Raw genomic sequence first — 18,599 nt, 5'->3', positions numbered from 1 at the left:
GAGATGGAGCTACTATAAGGTGGGTGCAAAACTGGTTGGAAAATCGTTCCCAGAGAGTAGTTATCAGTGGTTCACAGTCATGCTGGAAGGGCATAACGAGTGGGGTCCCGCAGGGATTGGTTCTGGGTCCAGTTCTGTTCAATATCTTCATCAGTGATTTAGATAATGTCATAGAGAGTACACTTATAAAGTTTGTGGATGATACCAAGCTGGGAGGGGTTGCAAGTGCTTTGGAGGATAGGATTAAAATTCAAAATGATTTGGACAAACTGGAGAAATGGTCTGAAGGAACTGGGATGAAATTCAATAAGGACAAATGCAAAGTATTCCACTTAGGAAGGAACAATCAGTTGCACACATACAAAAATGGGAAATGACTGCCTAGGTAGGAATACTGCAGAAAGGGATCTGGGGAAGTGGATCACAAGCTAAATATGAGTCAACAGTGTAACGCTGTTGCAAAAAAAGCGAACATCATTCTGGGATGTATTAGCAGGAGTATTGTAAACAAGACACGAGAAGTAATTCTTCCGCTCCACTCAGCGCTGATTAGGCCTCAACTGGAGTATTGTGTCCAGTTCTGGGTGCCACATTTCAGGAAAGATGTGGACAAATTGGAGAAAATCCAGAGAAGAGCAACAAAAATGATTAAAGGTCTCAAAAACATGACCTATGAGGGAAGATTTAAAAAATTGGGTTTGTTTAGTCTGGAGAAGAGAAGACTGAGATGGGACATAACAGTTTTCAAGTACATAGGAGGGAGAAAAATTGTTCTTCATAACCTCTGAGGATAGGAGGAGAAGCAATGGGCTTAAATTGCAGCAAGGGCTGTTTAGGTTGGACATTAGGAAAAACTTCCTAACTGTCAGAGTGGTTAAACACTGGAATAAATTGCCTAGGGAGGTTGTGGAATCTCCATCATTGGGGATTTTTAAGAGCAGGTTGGACAAACACCTGTCAGGGATGGTCTAGATAATACTTAGTCCTGCCTTGAGTGCAGGGGACTGGACTAGATGACCTCTCAAAGTCCCTTCCAATTCTATGATTCTAAGGTAAACCTGCTCTCCAGTTTAGGCTTTGCTGCGTCTGCAGCGATGGACTTTGTTTCATCTAATAATGTAATGAGGATTTTCTTATCTCTGGGTAAATGTATGGGCTAGGTTAACATCAGCTATAAAACCTATGGGTCTAATTCTATCCCCAGAGGTAGAAATCCATTGATTTCAATGGGGCAGGATCAAACCCTAAATTCTTCAGAACAGCAATAATCAGGGACAATAGAAATCAGTGCTGATTTTGATTTTTCTACTGGGTCCAACCCATCTCTTAATCTCAGTAATAGGGTTGCCAACTTTCTAATCACACAAAACTGAACACCCCTGCCCTTCCCCTTCCCCAAGGCCCCCACCCCTTCTCCCCCCACTTGCTCCATGCCTCCTCACTCGCTCTCCCCCTAGGGTTGCCAACTTTCTAATCCAGGGGTGGGCAATAATTTTCGCAGGGGGCCCAGTCCATGAATTCTGGTAAGTCGTCATGGGCTGCACATTTCTACTATATTACTGGAGGGGGAGTGGGGTCTGGGAGGGAGTTTGGGTGCAGGAGGGAGCTCTGGGCTGGTGCAGAGTGTTGGGGTGTGGAAGGGGGTGCGAGGTGCAGGCTCTGTCTGGAAGGCGCTTACCACAGGTGGCTCCTGGCTGGCGGTGCAGCAGGAGCTCAGGCAGGCTCCCTGCAAGCTGTGGCCCCACACTGCTCCCAGAAGCAGCCGGCTGCTGCTGGCATGTCTCTGTGCACCCTTTGTGGGGAGGGGGGCAGCAGGTCTCCGTGCACTGCCCATTCCCACAAGCACCGTCCCCACAGCTCCCATTGGCCGATTTCTGGCCAATGAGAGCTGTGAGGACGGTGCTGGGGGCAGGGGCAGCGCACAGAGCTGCCTCCCCTCCCCCGCCAGGGGTGCGCACAGATGTGCCAACAGCAGCCGGCTGCTTCCGGGAGCGGCATGGGGCCATGACAGGCACGCAACCTGCCTGAGTGCCCCGCTGCACTGCGGGACTTTTAGCGGGCTGTGTTCGGAGATCGCGAGGGAGCAGAGGAGGCTGGCCAGAAATGTTAGTCATGGTGGGCCGCACAGAAATGTTAGACGGGCCGGATCCGGCCCACAGGCCATATTTTGCCCACCCATTAATCCCACAAAACCAAACACCCTGGGCTCCGGGGTGGGGCCAGAAATGAGGGGTTCAGGGTACGGGAGGGGGCTCCAGACTGGGACAGAGAGTTGGGGTATGGGAGGGAGTGAGGGCTCTGACTGGGGATGTGGGCTCTGGGGTGGGGCAGGAATGAGGGGTTTGGAGTGCAGGAGGGGGCTCCAGGTTGGGGGGTGGGGGCCGAGGGATTTGGAGTGCAGGAGGGGGCTCTGGGCTGGGGCAGGGGGTTGTGGTGCAGGGGGGGTGAGGACTCTGGCTGGGGCTGCAGGCTCTGGGGTAGGGCTGGGGATGAGGGGCTTGGGGTGCAGGAGGGGGCTCTGGGTTTTGCGGGGGACTAAGGGCTGGGGCAGGGGGTTGGGACTTGGGGCTGGGGCGCAGGCTTACCTCGGGTGACTCCTGGTCAGCGGTGCTGCGGTGCTAAAGCAGGCTCCCTGCCTTTCCTGGCACCGCACTGCGCCCCAGAAGCAGCCAGCAGGTCCAGCTCCTAGGTGGGGGGTGGGGCAGAAGGCACCAGGCGCTACTTTCGCCCACAGGCACTGTCCCCACAGCTCCCATTGGCCGCGGTTCCCGGGCAATGGGATTGCAGAGCTGGTGCTCAGGTCAAAAAGACAATCCAGGGTCCTAGGCACATCACCAAATCGGGGCATGTATTATGCAGGAAACCCTTCTCCAAATTGGGATAGGCAGCTGGGGTCTCCCACAGAGTAGCAGGGTCTGCTTTGGGGATGGAGACAAATGACTTTCTCCATGGCTCTGCTGGCTGCTGTACCTAGTCTGGTGTATGCTGTCTACAAACTCAAGCGAACATCACACCTGGGTGGAGTTTTTCTTTGCATCTATGAGTCCAGAAACATAATAAACCTGAAATTCTGTTATAGTCACATGGCTCTGGGAGTTGGGTCCCTAAGGCCATGTCTATGGTGCCTATGCCTTAATCTGATGTTTATTGTGGTAGTGTCTAGTGGCTCCAGTCAGCAATGGGGCACTGTTCTCTTAGGCACTGCACAATCACAAGATAAGAGGTAGTTCCTGCCTGTTGAGTTTTCAGTATAATATGAGAAAAGAAGTGACAAGAATGAGAAAAACAGAAGGAAAGAAGTAGAGAGGGTAATGAAAATAAGATCATGTGGTTATTTAGCTATTGCATAACTCAGTAGTTACAGATGGTTCCAAACAATCTTCATTTTTTCCCCAGTAAATGAAATCACCTCTCTTGAACAACCAAACCATAACTGATTAGCTGATTTGTTGCAGGAATCACATGGGTCTTGAGCTGGGATCTGTAACTGCCCTTCCTGTTATTGGATCAGACTTAATTATTTCCTGATCATAAACTTCACTTTACCCCAGTTTTAGGGGGGGACAGTAATAAATGTCTCATGTATCCTGATAATCCAGATATTCAATTAATTGCACATTCAGAATATTCAGCTTTGTATTATGGAATGTCCTTGCACATCAATGAAACATAAGGATTGTGACAGGAATGTCAGGCCACATTAGGTAAGCACAAGCTATGACCATCGCCTGGTCATTTGGAAGAGAGCTGGTGCTCTCAGGCCGTTCTTCATCAAAATTGGTCCCCCTGTTCTCCTCTCTCCAGCAGTTTCAGACTGGAGGATATTTGCGTAAAAAGATTTTATTCACTGTACTTACAGTCTCATCTCAGTTTGGGACATTACAGTCTCCTCCAGACAGACAGTTTGTGGTGTCGCCAATAGTACTGGGAGCATGCACCAGAGTGGGAGCTGTGTCAAACTCTTGAGGGCTGCGGAATAGGTTCCCCTTTCACCAGCCCTGTTCCACTGACCAGTACAGAAAGGGGCAGAGCCACAGACCACCTCTACCGGGCTGCTTTGGGGGTTCTAATGACGTTCTGGATACTGGATATTCCCACTGCACCAGGAGTTCAAGGACTGAGACTTCCGTTGCCTCTTGCACAGGTGCATAGAGGGTGTTCTTTGCACCCTGCCGTGCTTGCCCCCCCCCCCCCCCGTAGACCCTGCGAGGCTAGCAACAATCCAGCCCTACGAGGTATCATAAAGAAAAGAAAGAAGTCATGTTTAACAGGGTGGAGAGCGTGGGCATGCTCAGAAGCCCCTATTTCAGTCTTAAAATATTGCCAGATATAAAATATCATTACAAATCTTTTTATGAGCACAAATATTTCTAAACCATAAATTATTCAAAATTGGAGAAGTCCCTTCCTCTGGAGTGTTTCCTTTTAAAACAGAAGTAGTTCTTTTTATACCTGCATGGAGTTTCACTTCCCTCATAAACTGATTTGATATTGGATTAACTGTAACATGGGTCATATGAGATGCAATAAAGCATTTCTTGTTTCAGTGGCATGTGAGCTAGATTTATTCAGTCTCAGGTTTAGGGGCTGGAGTGAATACTGAGTGTACAACACTGCCCTGTCATGTGTTTGTTAGCTCAGAATCAGATCAAACTAAAAGCTAATTAGTATGGATTATCCACTTCATGTGGCTAACTGGTTGGTCCACAAACCCTGTGATTCAAGGCAAATACTATCCAAGTGTAGATGCGATTTCAGATTAACTGAATTGAATACCACCCTTGTGCCCTACATACCCTAGACTCCAAGGCTGGGATCTACAAAGGTACATAGGTGCCTAAATCCCCGTTTTAGGCTCCACTGTGATCCATAAAACTCAAACTCAATTGGTACCTAAGTTTTCATGCTAAAAGTTCCCTCATCACCTAAGTTTCTGCCTCATGTGCACTGCAGGAGCACAAACAGCTCAGTGCTAGCAGGACTGAGCCCAGGGAGGGCTGCCGAAGACTGGGGGAGCTAAGAAGGAGCTCCTGGCTGACTGTGGGGACCAAGTAAGGACTGAGCCCAGAACCTAGCCAGACCAAGTGAGGGTACCACGATGGGCCCTGTTGGTCTGCTTAGAGACTGAGCCCAGGAAGGGCTTCCAAAAAGGACACACCAACTGAGGGTACCGCGATGGGCCGTGGTTGGACTGTTATAGAAGACAGTGTCTCCGGGAAGGAAGCCTTGGCAGTACAGCCCTATACCCGGGCTGTGAAAAAGAAGTTAGAGACTGTATACCCCGGAAGGGGTTTGTTTGTTCCATCTACAGACAGTGTGTGACTCAGCTAGAGGGCTGAGTCACTGAAGACCTGCCAAAGAAACAATTGGCCAAGGGGGCTCTCGCGAGAGGTGGGTGCCACCCCCATTCCAAACAGAGAAACAGCAGGCTCACAACCGGCCAGAAGGGGGCACTTTTGAGAGGCGGGTGCCGACCCTGTTACAAGCCCAGGTAGGTATTTATAGACTGTAATCAGGTCACCCCCTAACCTTCTCTTTGCTAAATTAAATAGATTGAGCTCCTTGAGTCTATCACTATACACCATGTTTTCTAATCCTTTAATCATTCTCGTGGCTCTTCTCTGAACCCTCTGAAATTTTTCAACATCCTTCTTGAATTATAAACACCAGAAATGGACACAGTATTCCAGCAGTGATTGCACCAGTGCCAATACAGAGGTAAAATAATCTTTCTACTCCTACTCAAGAATTCCCGTGTTTATGCATTTTAGGATTGCATTAACTGTTTTGGCCACAGCATCGCACTGGGGGCTCATGTTCAGCTGATTATCCACCATGACCCCTCAAATCCTTTTCAGGGTCACTGCTTTCTACACTAGAGTGCCCCATCCTGTAAGTATGGCCTATATTCTTTGTTCCTAAATGTATACATTTACAGATAGCCATATTAAAACATTTATTGTTTGTTTGTGCCCAGTTTACCAAGTGATCTAGATTGCTCTATATTAGAATTATAGAATCATAGGACTGAAAGGGACCTCAAGAGGTCATCTAGTCCAGTCCCCTGCACTCATAGCAGGACTAAGTATTATCTAGACCATCCCTGGCAGGTGTTTGTCTAACCTGCTCTTCAAAATCTCCACTGATGGAGATTCCACAATCTCCCTAGACAATTTATTCCAGTGCTTAACCACCCTGACAGTTAGGAAGTTTTTCCTAATGTCCAACCTAAATTGCCCTTGTTGCATTTTAAGACCATTGCTTCCTGTCCTATCCTCGGAGGTTAAGGAGAACAATTTTTCTCCCTTCTCCTTCTAACAACCTTTTATGTACTTGAAAACTATCCCCTATCCAGAAGGCTTGTTACCCTGTCAAAGAAAGCTGTTAAGAACAAATCATGTCAAACCAACCTGACAAATCCATGCTGACTGTTATTTATCACCTTATTATCCTCTAGGTGTTCACAAATAGATTGCTTAATTATTTGCTCCATTATTTTTCCAGGTACTGAAGTTAAGCTGACTGGTCTGTAATTCTCCGGGTTGTCCTTATTTCCCTTTTTATAGATGGGCACTATATTTGCCCTTTTCCAGTCCTCTGGACAGTCTCCCATCTTCCATGACTTTTTGAAGATAATCGCTAATGGCTCACATGTCTCCTCAGCACCTTGAGTATTCTAGAATGTATTTCATGAGGCCGTGGTGACTTGAAGAAAACTAATTTGTCTAAAAAAAGAACAGGAGTACTTGTGGCACCTTAGAGACTAACAAATGTATTTGAGCATAAGCTTTCGTGGGCTAAAACCCACTTCATCGGATGCATGCAGTGGAAAATACAGTAGGAGGATATATATATACACACACACACAGAGAACATGAAACAATGGGTGTTACCATACACACTAGAGTGATCAGTTAAGGTGAGCTATTACCAGCAGGGGAGAAAAACAACTTTTTGTAGTGGTAACCAAAATGGCCCATTTCCAGCAATTGACAAGAAGATGTGAGGAACAAACAGTAGCGGGGAAGAATAAACATGGGGAAATAGTTTTACTTTGTGTAATGACCCATCCACTCCCAGTCTTTATTCAAGCCTAATGCAATGGTGTCCAATTTGCAAATCAATTCCAATTCAGCAGTCTCTCGTTGGAGTCTGTTTTTGAAGTTTTTTTGTTGTAATATTGCGACCTATCCTTGCAATAAAGCCCGTTGCCAACTCTGTCCACATATCTATTCAAGGGACACCATCATAGGACCTAATCACATCAGCCACACTATCAGAGGCTCGTTCACCTGCACATCTACCAATGTGATATATGCCATCATGTGCCAGCAATGCCCCTCTGCCATATACATAGGCCAAACCGGACAATCTCTACGTAAAAGAATAAATGGACACAAATCAGACGTCAAGAATTATAACATTCAAAAACCAGTTGGAGAACACTGCAATCTCCCTGGTCACTCGATCATAGACCTAAAAGTCGCAATATTACAACAAAAAAACTTCAGAAACAGACTCCAACGAGAGACTGCTGAATTGGAATTGATTTGCAAATTGGACACTATTGAATTAGGCTTGAATAAAGACTGGGAGAGGATGGGTCATTAAACAAAGTAAAACTTTTTCCCCATGTTTATTCTTCCCCCCTACTGTTTGTTCCTCACATCTTCTTGTCAATTGCTGGCAAATGGGCCATTTTGGTTACCACTACAAAAAGTTTTTTTTCTCCCCTGCTGATAATAGCTCACCTTAACTGATCACTCTAGTGTGTATGGTAACACCCATTGTTTCATGTTCTCTCTGTGTGTATATATATATCCTCCTACTATATTTTCCACTGCATGCATCTGATGAAGTGGGTTTTAGCCCACGAAAGCTTATGCTCAAATAAATTTGTTAGTCTCTAAGGTGCCACAAGTACTCCTGTTCTTTTTGCGGATACAGACTAACACGGCTGCTATTCTGAAACCTGTAATTTGTCTAAGTAATTTTTAACTTGTTCTTTCTCTATTTTAGCCTCTGATCCTACCTCATTTTCACTGGCATTCACTATGTTAGACGTCCAATCACTCCTAACCTTTTTGGTGAAAATCAAACCAAAAGTCATTTAGCACTTCTTCTGCCATTTCTACATTTTCTGTTATTGTTTTTTAACCCTTATTGAGTAACAGGCCTATCATGTCCTTGGTCTTCCTCTTGCTTCTAATGTATTTGTAGACTATATTAGTGACTTGTCCTCTTCTTTATTTACCGCTCCCCCAATTTTTGTGTCATCTCTTCTCTCTTGTGTGCAATTCCTCCTTCTGAGTTCCCCCATTTCTACCCACTTGCTCTCCCACAAAGCCTATTACAGCTAACTATCTGTTCTTAATGATGCATCACAAGTGGGGGAAATTTATGAAGCACAGCTAAATGTTTCTCTCTGCTTTTGCTAATTTAATCTAACGTCCTCTGGACTTTTCCTCTGAAGCTCCCTTTCTTGCTCGACAAGGTTTTCTTTGAACTCTGTTGATCTATAGCTAGTGTTTGGTATTCAGCAAATTGTTTCCTCTTCAACCTTTGCTACCACTTCAAGTGTTTGCAGAAGTCTTTCTGCCTCATTGGAACATCAGTGTAACTCTAGATTAAGCAGTTTTCAGTATAAACCACTCCCCCCATGCGAGATGAGGAAGTGAAACTAAGCAGCTGCTGTGTGGACTGAGAGAGGTAGTGGTCTGACCTACTCTTTCCTGTTGTAGATGGGACCTTGTTAAAACTTGCCCTGCATTTACTAAAATGTCTCTTGTTAGTTGGCCTTGAATCAGTGTCCCTTGCCTCAGTTAAACAGAATCTAATTAAATAATCCATCTCAGAGAAGTTCATCTCCAGTGTACTATTCATATTTTTGTTTGCCAGTGAAAACTGTCTTTTCACTTCTGAGAAGTAATGCTGGCCTCTATAACAACTCATTCCCATCCCCATTCTGAAAGCAGAAAGGAGGCAGACTTGACTCTTTAATTTTGCTGCATGTATATCAGTTTTTGCACAGCTCTGTTAAAATTCTCCTTTCAGACATTAGTCCAATTGTCTGTCATCAGTATGAAAGAAAGCAGTTACATTTTGCCTCAGTGTACAACTATTGGTAAGCAACATAATATTTAGGGTGCTACAAGTCAATGAGATAATGAGATGAAAATGTAGGGTAAATAGGAAAAATTCTTGGTAATGAGATCCAGGGAGTTGTTCTGAAGCCCCTTAAAGTCAATTGGAAGATTCCTATTGATTTCTTTCAATGGCCTTTGGATCAGGCCCCAACAGGCTGTGCCATAAACCTGAAAGGAGGTTATAACAGTTCCATCACTTGGCATATTTTCTTGTCAATTCTAGTTTTAAATGGTAATATACCATTGGCAGAGGTTGATTTAACATGTCTTTCCTCAGTGACATGGCAAAACTCCTGTTGACTTCAACAGAACCAGAATTTTACTCTGTCTTTCTATGGTTTGGCTGCTAATGGCATTTTCTACAGAGGAATCACAGGAGCTATTCTTGGTAGCTGAGACAGGAATTAACTATTACCAATTATCAGCTTTCCTTCCGGTCTACCCAGAAAAATATTTATTAACTGTAACATTTTCTCACTTTTCAAATGATTGTCCTAGTCTGTCAGGAGAGACCTGTAGAACAGCGTTCTTCAATGTGATCTGCTTAATAATCCTTCATTGAAATCATTGTCATTAATTATTTATAAAGTATTGTCATTGTTCTGCTCTGTTTAAGTGCGCTTGGACATCACTGATACATTACTCCTGGGGGAATTTTGTGTCATTGCACGTGTGCAGAATTCATGTCCCCCACAGGTTTCTTTGCTTCCCTGCAGAAAAATTACTTCTGCTGGGGAAGCAAAGGGAAGCCACAAGAGCGGTCATGCGCCCCTCCCCGGCAGCACAGACAGGTCAGTTTGTGCACCTGGAGCAGCCGGTAGAGATGTAAATCACTGCTGGGAAGGAGGGGCTGGGCAGTCATGCATGTGAGAGAGAGAGACCCTGTCTCTCTCGCTCGCTGTTGCAGCATACTCGGTGTGGAGGGACAGGGCTTTGGGATGTTTCTAAGGAGCTAGGCATGGGGCAGGCTGTGTCCCCTCAGGCAGAGCAGAATGTAGCAGCCTGCCTGCTTAGTGAATTGTTCCCATTGTCTTTGTGAATTCCCCCAGGAGTATAAAACAGTTGTAAAAGTTTTAAGGCTCCTTTACATTGTCAGAGTGGTGTAAAGGACAGTATGGCCTTATAAATGCTTATGGTGCTTTAGTGATTAGAACTAGTCTAAATTTTTGGACTGAAAAGAATTCCTATCAAAATGTGCTCCATGAACTGTTTGCTACTGACCTTTCTGGAGCTGGTTAGTAGCTAATATAAATTGTGAGTTTGATTCCCCTGCCCTCACTTGCTCTTCAGTTGCCTATCATGTAACACTGAGTATATGGCTGCATATATTTGTTGACTAATAACTAGAAATAAAGGATCAAACCTAGCTACATTACTATTAGGCAAGGGGGTTTGAGGATTTCCTCCAATGCTCCCCACTCCCATTCTCCATCCATTGTATTGTAGTTTAAATAAAGTACCTAAATAATTTAAACCAGCATAATTATATTGTGCTATTTAGACAAATAAAATATGCAGATTTTTGCAGAATTTTAAAATATTCTGTGCAGAATTTTTAATTTTTTGGTGCAGAATTCCCTCAGGAGTAATACAGGTATCCCATTACTACACTTCTGTTTAAGAATGTTTGAGGGTGAAGTTCCCTTATGTTCCCTCAGAAGCGACAGCATGAAATTCAAATAGTAAATACACTCCAATTAACTTGCTATATTTGAAATAGCATGGTGACTAAATGAACCTTCATACAGTCCTGAAGTATTTGATGCAAGTACCCATGATGACTCCTCAGAGAGAGAAATGTGACAGTATTATTTTGTGTGGAATGTTTAAATATGTGGCCAAAAGTTTCAAACCCTGAGTGCCCAAATCCATATTGAGGCACCTAAATAAAAATGACTTGATTTTCAGTGGTGTCAAATGCCTACCTCTCCCACAGGGGAACAGGAGATAAAGCTATTCAGTACTTTTATATAAGTGGCCTAATTATCAAGTATTATACCTAACTTTCAAGCACCCAGGTGTGAAAACCTTTGCCTATGTAATTAAAAGATTCACTTAAGAATTTCATTGGTAGCAACTTTATTTCAGTGGAATGCTTTATTCACTCACAAGAGCCTTTTCTCGTCTGTTTCCCTCGTCTGTCAGGGAACTCCACCCCAGAGCTGGAAGTGCTGCTGTCAACAACACCAGCAGCCCTGCCTGCTGAGAGCCACCTCCCAGCTGTAGGGAGGAGAGAAGAGCTCTCCTCAGCAGCCCTATGCTCAGCCACCAGAGGGAGCTGGAGAGGAAGAAGTTTTTTATTCCTTCCTTCTCTAGCCTGATCCATGATGGCGGAGAGAAAGAGGGCACCAACCATCCACCTGTCCCTTCCAGTGGAGGGGAGAAAGGTACTTCAGCGGAGGGAGAAAATGGAGGCGCAGACAGAGCCCTTGGCATGGGAGGAATGAGAGGCCCTGGCATATGGGGAAGGAAGGAAGGCAGGAGAGCACACAGAGTCCCTGGCAGGAGGGAGGGGATGGAGTTGCAGGGAGTCCCTGAAATGGAGGAGGATGGTGGTGTTGGGGGGCAGTGGGACACACAGGGCCGCCCAGAGGGGGGGGCAAGTGGGGCAATTTGCCCCAGGCCCCACAGGGGCCCCGCGAGCCCTGGCCCGGCGGCGGTCCGGGTCTTCGGCGGCATTTCGGCAGCGGGGGGCCCTTCAGTGCTGCCAAAGATGCGGAGTGACTGAAGGGCCCCCTGCTGCCGAAATGCCGCCGAAGACCCGAACCGCTCCCAGGTGAGTACAAGCTCTGCAGCTCCTCCGCTTTGCCCCAGGCCTCCTGAATCCTCTGGGTGGCCCTGGGGACACAGGGGACTTGCAGGGGAGGGGATGGAGGAAGTACCACATGTGTGAATGGGGTTGGGGGAACAGGGATGAGATACAGAGCCTATGGTTGGTAGGATCTCCTGGGGGACAGAGGCGGAGGTGAACTTTTGAGAAGGTTTCACAAAGGTGTGGCCATGGGGAGGAGGGAATATGATGAAGGCCTTAGGGGGAAAGAGTGGGGAGAAGGAAGGAAAACAAGGGAGCCATTGTGATGTTGATTCCCTTGTTATGTAAATGTTCATTGTGTTTTTGTTTATAAAATCCACTGTCATTCCACACAGAGACTTTTAGTGGGTTGTTCAGGGTAAAGCTGAAGTATAAATGCATGGCAGGATGCTGCTGGCAGCCTGCTGGGCATAAAGGGGCTGAGGTTATCTGTAAATCTAGCTCTTTGTCTTCTCCCACCCTCCACTGCCAACTTTTAGGTCAGAATTACTTCACTGCTGGCAGCCTTGAGCATACGTGACACTGGTACACCTGACTGGGGTTGATGGATGAGGTTGGTTAGTTATGGCATGTGGTTGCTGAGTGTGCAAAGTCTCACAGCAAAACACAGCCCTCCCTTTTCATTCACCCTGTTCCCACCCTGTTCAAGAAAACACCGTTGCTGTTATCTCAACGTTTGTTTTATTTCACACCGCAGTCAGTTTGGGTTTGGCACAGTTATGACAGCGGTTACATTACCCCTGTTCTTCACAGGACAACAGAAAAACATTTTTAACTGCATTTCTAGGACCCAATTCTATGAGATGCTAAATACACCCTGGGAAATGCCAAAAGCCCATCCCTTTTCAGTGACTTAATTGGAAATTGAGGGGGTCAAGCTGTCCTGCAGTGGCTTGAGTGTGAGTACCAATCTCAGGGCAGACTGTTAAGAAGCAGGGTCCAAACCCCAACCTGGCTGTGAGATCTATACTTAGATTTCACCGACCAATTATCAAGTGTAAACTCCTTAGCCACTATAACAGCCTATCCATGGAGTCACAGACAATCCCCTTGGCTACTTTGATCTATCTTGCCACCCAGGCAAGTTTGGTCCCTTACACCAAAAATCCAGGTTACTCCCAGTCCAAAGGACGAGTCATTACACCAGGTCATTGCACCTTAGGTCTCACACAAAAGACAATGTTTGTAGCCAATCCTATAATAAACTAGGAAAAAGAAACAAGAGAGTTATTTACAAGGTTAAAGCAGGTAAATGTATACACACATGAATGAGTTAGTCTTGCATTTCAAAAGGTAATAGAAGCTTCTATAATAAGCAAGCTCTATATGTCCTTGCAGGCTAACCCAGGGCAAGCACTGGGGATCTTTTGTTTTTGCTTAGTAATCCTTGCCCCTCAGAGTCCAAGCAGCATAAAAGAGAATTTTTCCTTGCTAGGGCTTTTTATTCCTTATCCCCTTCTGTTTTGAGTTGCAAATTTAGCTGTTGGGAAGAATTCAGGTGCATGTCTCCTCTTTGGTTGGGTGGGAGGGAGCAATCCACAAAGTCTTTTGTCCTCTGATGTTCCCCAATGGTTCGTCTGATGTTGATGGGCCTTTTGCTGGGCAGGAGATAACACCTCCTGTTGGCAACTAGTATTTCACAGTTGCTAATCCTTCTCTCCTATCTGGTGATTTACATTTACAAAGCAACATGAGATACAGATGATATAAGTGAGATTAATGCATGCAGCAATTTACAAACATTTCATAAAGTCTATACATGAAATATATTTTAATAATTCTAATACCTATTTTAACAATATTAACACACAGGCGAGCCAGACTGGTTCCAGCTATGTATTTGTCAGGGCTCAGTTGAGACCTAGGGGCCTTGGCATGAGCTGGCACCTGGTCTGCCAGCGTCACAGAGGGTGCTCAGTTCATTCCCATGAACCTCACAATGTCTCATAGGATCTGACTTTTTAAGCGGGGGTAGGAAGGGGTGGGAAAGTTTGCCATGTTCGGTAGATCAGGTATATAAAGTCGGCACTGATAAAATTGTTTCGGTGCTTTAAAAAAGGATGGAAACCAGCAAGCTCTTTAACTGAGGAGAGCTGCACACCAGAACTGTATTGTTCAGCTAGCAACTAGGAATTTGAAAGACACCCCAGAAAATATCAGTGGGCCTGGATGTGTTATGGGTCTGTAAGCCTTGGGAGTTAAAACATCTTCCATGCAGCCTACCAAGTGACTTTGGTCATATGGTAAGAGTACCCCTAAGAACTAAGTTTGCCTGGGGGGGATAAGTTAAGCCTACCATCCTTTTCAAAGTGGGCCTTGGGAAGGGGACACTGAAACATGATTCTCAAGAATTTTCATAGAATGGATTACATTGTAATAGAGAGAGGGTCTCATGGATTCTTCCTCTCTTATTGACAACCAAGCAGGCCAGACCACCCTCCACCACCTATTTGTGATTGTGCAACATCCCTGTCTCAGCTAAAACTGCTTATGTGGAAGAGTAATACTAGGAAAGTATTGGACTGCAACAAGAGTTTGTCCTTCTTGAAAAACAAAACAAAAGGCCTCACCCTGTTTCCCCATGTTTTTGATCCATATCTCTCCCTCCCATCTGTTCTGTTCCTCTTTCTCCCTCTGGTGATTTCCTCCTTCCCTTTTGCTCACAATTCTCTGTGACTTGATGCTCCTCTCCCATGCATCAGCTGCCTGGCTCTCTTCTCCCCTGACCATTTCTCTCGTGCTGAAATCCTGTGATGGTCTCTGGTAGCTCCAGTCCCGTTGGTGCTTCCAGTCCTGAGGGTAGCACCTGTTTCCTCTCCTCTCTACCGGTATAACACTGGATCCTTGCTGAGGCAGCTAGGCCACCTTACTCTAGTTGTTTTCAGCTGCTTGTTCAGGCACCAGGCAATAAAAAATCTAGGCACATGTAAAGCAGCTGGAAACAAAACGGATGAGCTGACATTGTGAGATCTGGCTTCTCTTTCCGAGTCATTCTGTGAGAATGGCTATTGTAGTTAATTTCACTTTTGTTGTTTCTGGTCAGTTTCACTTTCTGTGTTGTCATGTGTCATGACTACAATGCTGCAATGTTTGGACTGTAACCATTGAAGGGGAGGTTTAAATCTAATGCAGTGTTTCTCACACTTTTTTTTTTCCACGGACCACTTGAAAATTGCTGAGGGTCTCGGTGGGCCACTTAATGATCTTTCCAAATGTTGTTCGTACCGTTAGCTAACTTTTATCCAAAGTGCTATATAAAAAAACCCTTAATAATAATTAACATTTTTTGTTCTACAAATAAAAGCGCACAACTCATATCTTAATACCTTTCTAATGTGATGGATGTGCCCTCTCTCCCCTGCTGCGGCAGCCACCAAGCTGGGCTGGGTAGGAGGGGGGTCTCTCCTTCTCTCCCCACCACGGCAGCCCCCAAGCTGGGGCTGGGAAGGAGGGGGTTCTCTCCCCCACCACAGCAGTCACAGAGCTGAGGCTGGGAAGGAGGGCCGTCTCTCCCTGGCAGCCGCAGCCCTGGAGCTGGGAAAGTTGCCTCTTTCTCTGGCCGCCACAGCGCTGCACATCCCAAATTCCCCCCACCCCATCTTCTTACCCCACTGTCCCCTCCCACCTACCCCCTATTCCCCACAAGGCCACCACCTCACCTTACATGTGTGTCTTCTCCAGGGTCCAGGCACCTAATTAGTAGAGCCACACCTGCGCAGCTCCACTAATTAGGTGGGTGGCCCTTCATTCTTTTGCACACGTTAGAGGGAACTATCCACGGACCACCTGAATGGAGCTCGCGGACCAGTTTGAGAACCTCTGATCTAATGCATTTTCTTTTCAATTACCTCAGAACAATTCTATTAATATTATGTTTGTAAAATCACTTTACAAAACCTAAATTTTGGGCCCGAACTATGACAGTTTCTCTGGGACATTCCTGCTCCCATGAACATCAGTGGAAGTGTTGCTGTCTTTGTTATGACCCTCCATTCACATTATTTTAAAATACATTTTTAGCACCAGTAATATCACTAGTGAAACATGCGCTGTTTGTAATCGTATATATTTGAACTATGAATCACTTATATGTTGTATAAGTCTAAGCATTTGACATTAAGAACACTTGAAGTATTCTCTTTCTCTCAGTTTGGTCAAAGTACTGCAATAGTTTAAGACTTTCCAAGGATTGTAAACTAACATCGCCATAAGTTGATTGTTGGTTTAAAAACAGTAAGTGCTTTAAGAGAGAACTGGAGTCACATTCATTCAGAAGAATCACAGCTTGAAGTTTCGTCTTTTCTATTGTTTATTTCCTGAGTGTGGTTTTTGTTTAGCCTTAAATGATTGGTAACCCTTCAGGAATTATTATACATTCTTGTGCTTGAGTCTGATTTTCTTGAGTACCCAGTATTCTTCTTGACTTCAAAGAAAGTTTTCGGTGTGCAACAATTACAGGTCTGAGCTCCATATAGTCAACTGAAGTGTAAAAATTCATATCTGAGACCTGGATGGTATATCTTCATGTGCTATGCTGTTTTCTTTACATGGATGGATCTCCATTGATATCAGTGGGAGTTCTGCATGTGGAACAAGTGCAAAGTATACAAAAGAGAGATCCACACAAGGGGAAAAGAAAAAGAGTTCAGCCCACAAAAAATATAGCAATGAGAACTGTAACTATTTATGCAGTCTCCTTTTGATATGAGAATCAAGGAGTAGAATCTGTACCCTAACTGCTTGCATCTTTTTTCTTTCTGGCTTTTCTTACTTATGTCTAATCACCACTAGCAGTCCGAACCTTGCACAGTCCTTGTGCTCAGTTAAAATGAAAGGACTGCAACTTTGCCTGGCCTCTGTGCAGGCTTCAAGTGGGGATCCAGGTTAGGACCTAGACACTACAATAATGGGTGCTTTATTCTTCAGGTCATATAGCACAGTGATTCCACTAAGGAGTGCCAAGAATTAGCTGTTGGATACGGACAGCCTTCTTAATTATTCTCCAGAATCTCAGTTCTCATTTCAATAAATAATAATTCTCTAGCTGTTATAGTTGTGAAGAAGACCTAAAAAATCCAACCCGAGTATGACTGGTGCAGCACTGTCTACCTGAGTTTTCAGAGAGCCTGAATGGATAGTTTGGAGGTGTGAATTGTCCCATTTATTACAATGGTTGCTAACTTAGAAGCCAATGCTAATTCTTTAAATACCAGCTGTAGCTCTTTCTCTGCTCATCAAAGCATGTGAAAAAAGAGAGGCAATATATTATGAAGTTTTGCACAATCTAGTTGGAGTGGCCATGCTTTAGACATTTTCTTAACAATGTACAGCAGGCTTGGGGGGCGGGGGGGGGGGGGCACAGTTGGTATCATTTTGCTGAAGAAGACCTCGGCTGTCTAAAATTTGGAAAACACTGATGTAGGTAGATATTTGACTGGTGTATTTTATAAATCATTAGATTAGCTAGATACAACAAGGCCCAATCAAGCGAGTGAAAATGTTGTCACTTATTTGAACTGTAGCAGAAGCAGGCCCTTCCTAGTCAATAAATGCGGTAAACTCTCAGGGCCTGAAATCCCTGCCCAAGCACACCTACATTTGAGGGCACAGTAAGTGCAATTGTGTGAACAAAGTGGATATTTTCACATGCAGATGGCCCTTTAGACATCTGAAAGATGATGTGTATCTAAAAATACTCTATGGACATTCACTGTAACAGTAGGAGCAAATACAGGCTAACAACCACATCCCTCATACTGCACATGCAAGTGGACAAGTACTTAAATAAAATGGTTTAATGGGCCCCAATAAAATTGATCTCACAAAAATTTACCTTGACTTCCCTTTCTCCCCAAGGCTGGCCGTAGGGAAAAAGGCACCCTGGGCAAGCTTGCTGCCCGCCCCCCACAGGAAGCCCTTGGGGAAGGTATTGTAGAGGAAAAGCTCATCCTCCGGGTAAGGCAGGTGGGCAAAGCGAACCCAGGTGCCCACATCCTGTCTGGGCTGCCCGAGCAGCGGGCGACCACTCAGCAGGCAGAGCAGCAGTAGGTGGAGCGGGGCCGCAGGTGTCATGCTCCCTTTATCCCCTCCCCGCCCCCCGGATGGGCACGACTATTAATCATTCTCAAGGAGCTCAGCGCCCTCCCTCCCCCAACCACGGCGCCCTGGGCAGTTGCCCACCTGTCAGGCCAGCCCTGTTTCTCCCACTACTACATCTGCCTCTTCCTCCACGCTGCCCCCTCTACTGGAATACCATCCCAAACAGCCTCTTTCTCCTCCTTCAGATCCTTCCTAGAAATGTGCTTCTGCACGGTTACCTACAAGAAACGTCAGAACAAAAGAAAGCAAACATAAGAGAACTGCCAAGATAAGTTCTGCAAGGCAGGGACTCTGCTGGCTTTTTATCTGTGGATAGTGCTTAGCACACGGTGGGCGGGCGATACTGGAAGCAAATCATAGATAATAAACATGGCAGATTGAGTGACTGCATAAGCTTATAACTGTAACCCTTGTATTTCCTCTCTGTCTTCCCATTGTTCCGGCTCAGTTTATACTCTGCTGTGTGCCTATGAAGCGGTACAAGAAGGCATAAGGAGAGGAGAGCAGGCTCTGCCAGACTGTTGTTCTCTATCCTGCACGGG

The sequence above is a fragment of the Emys orbicularis genome, chromosome 1, assembly GCF_028017835.1.
Source record: "Emys orbicularis isolate rEmyOrb1 chromosome 1, rEmyOrb1.hap1, whole genome shotgun sequence".
Lineage (NCBI taxonomy): Eukaryota > Metazoa > Chordata > Testudines > Emydidae > Emys > Emys orbicularis.
Note: the sequence above shows the minus strand (reverse complement) of the source record.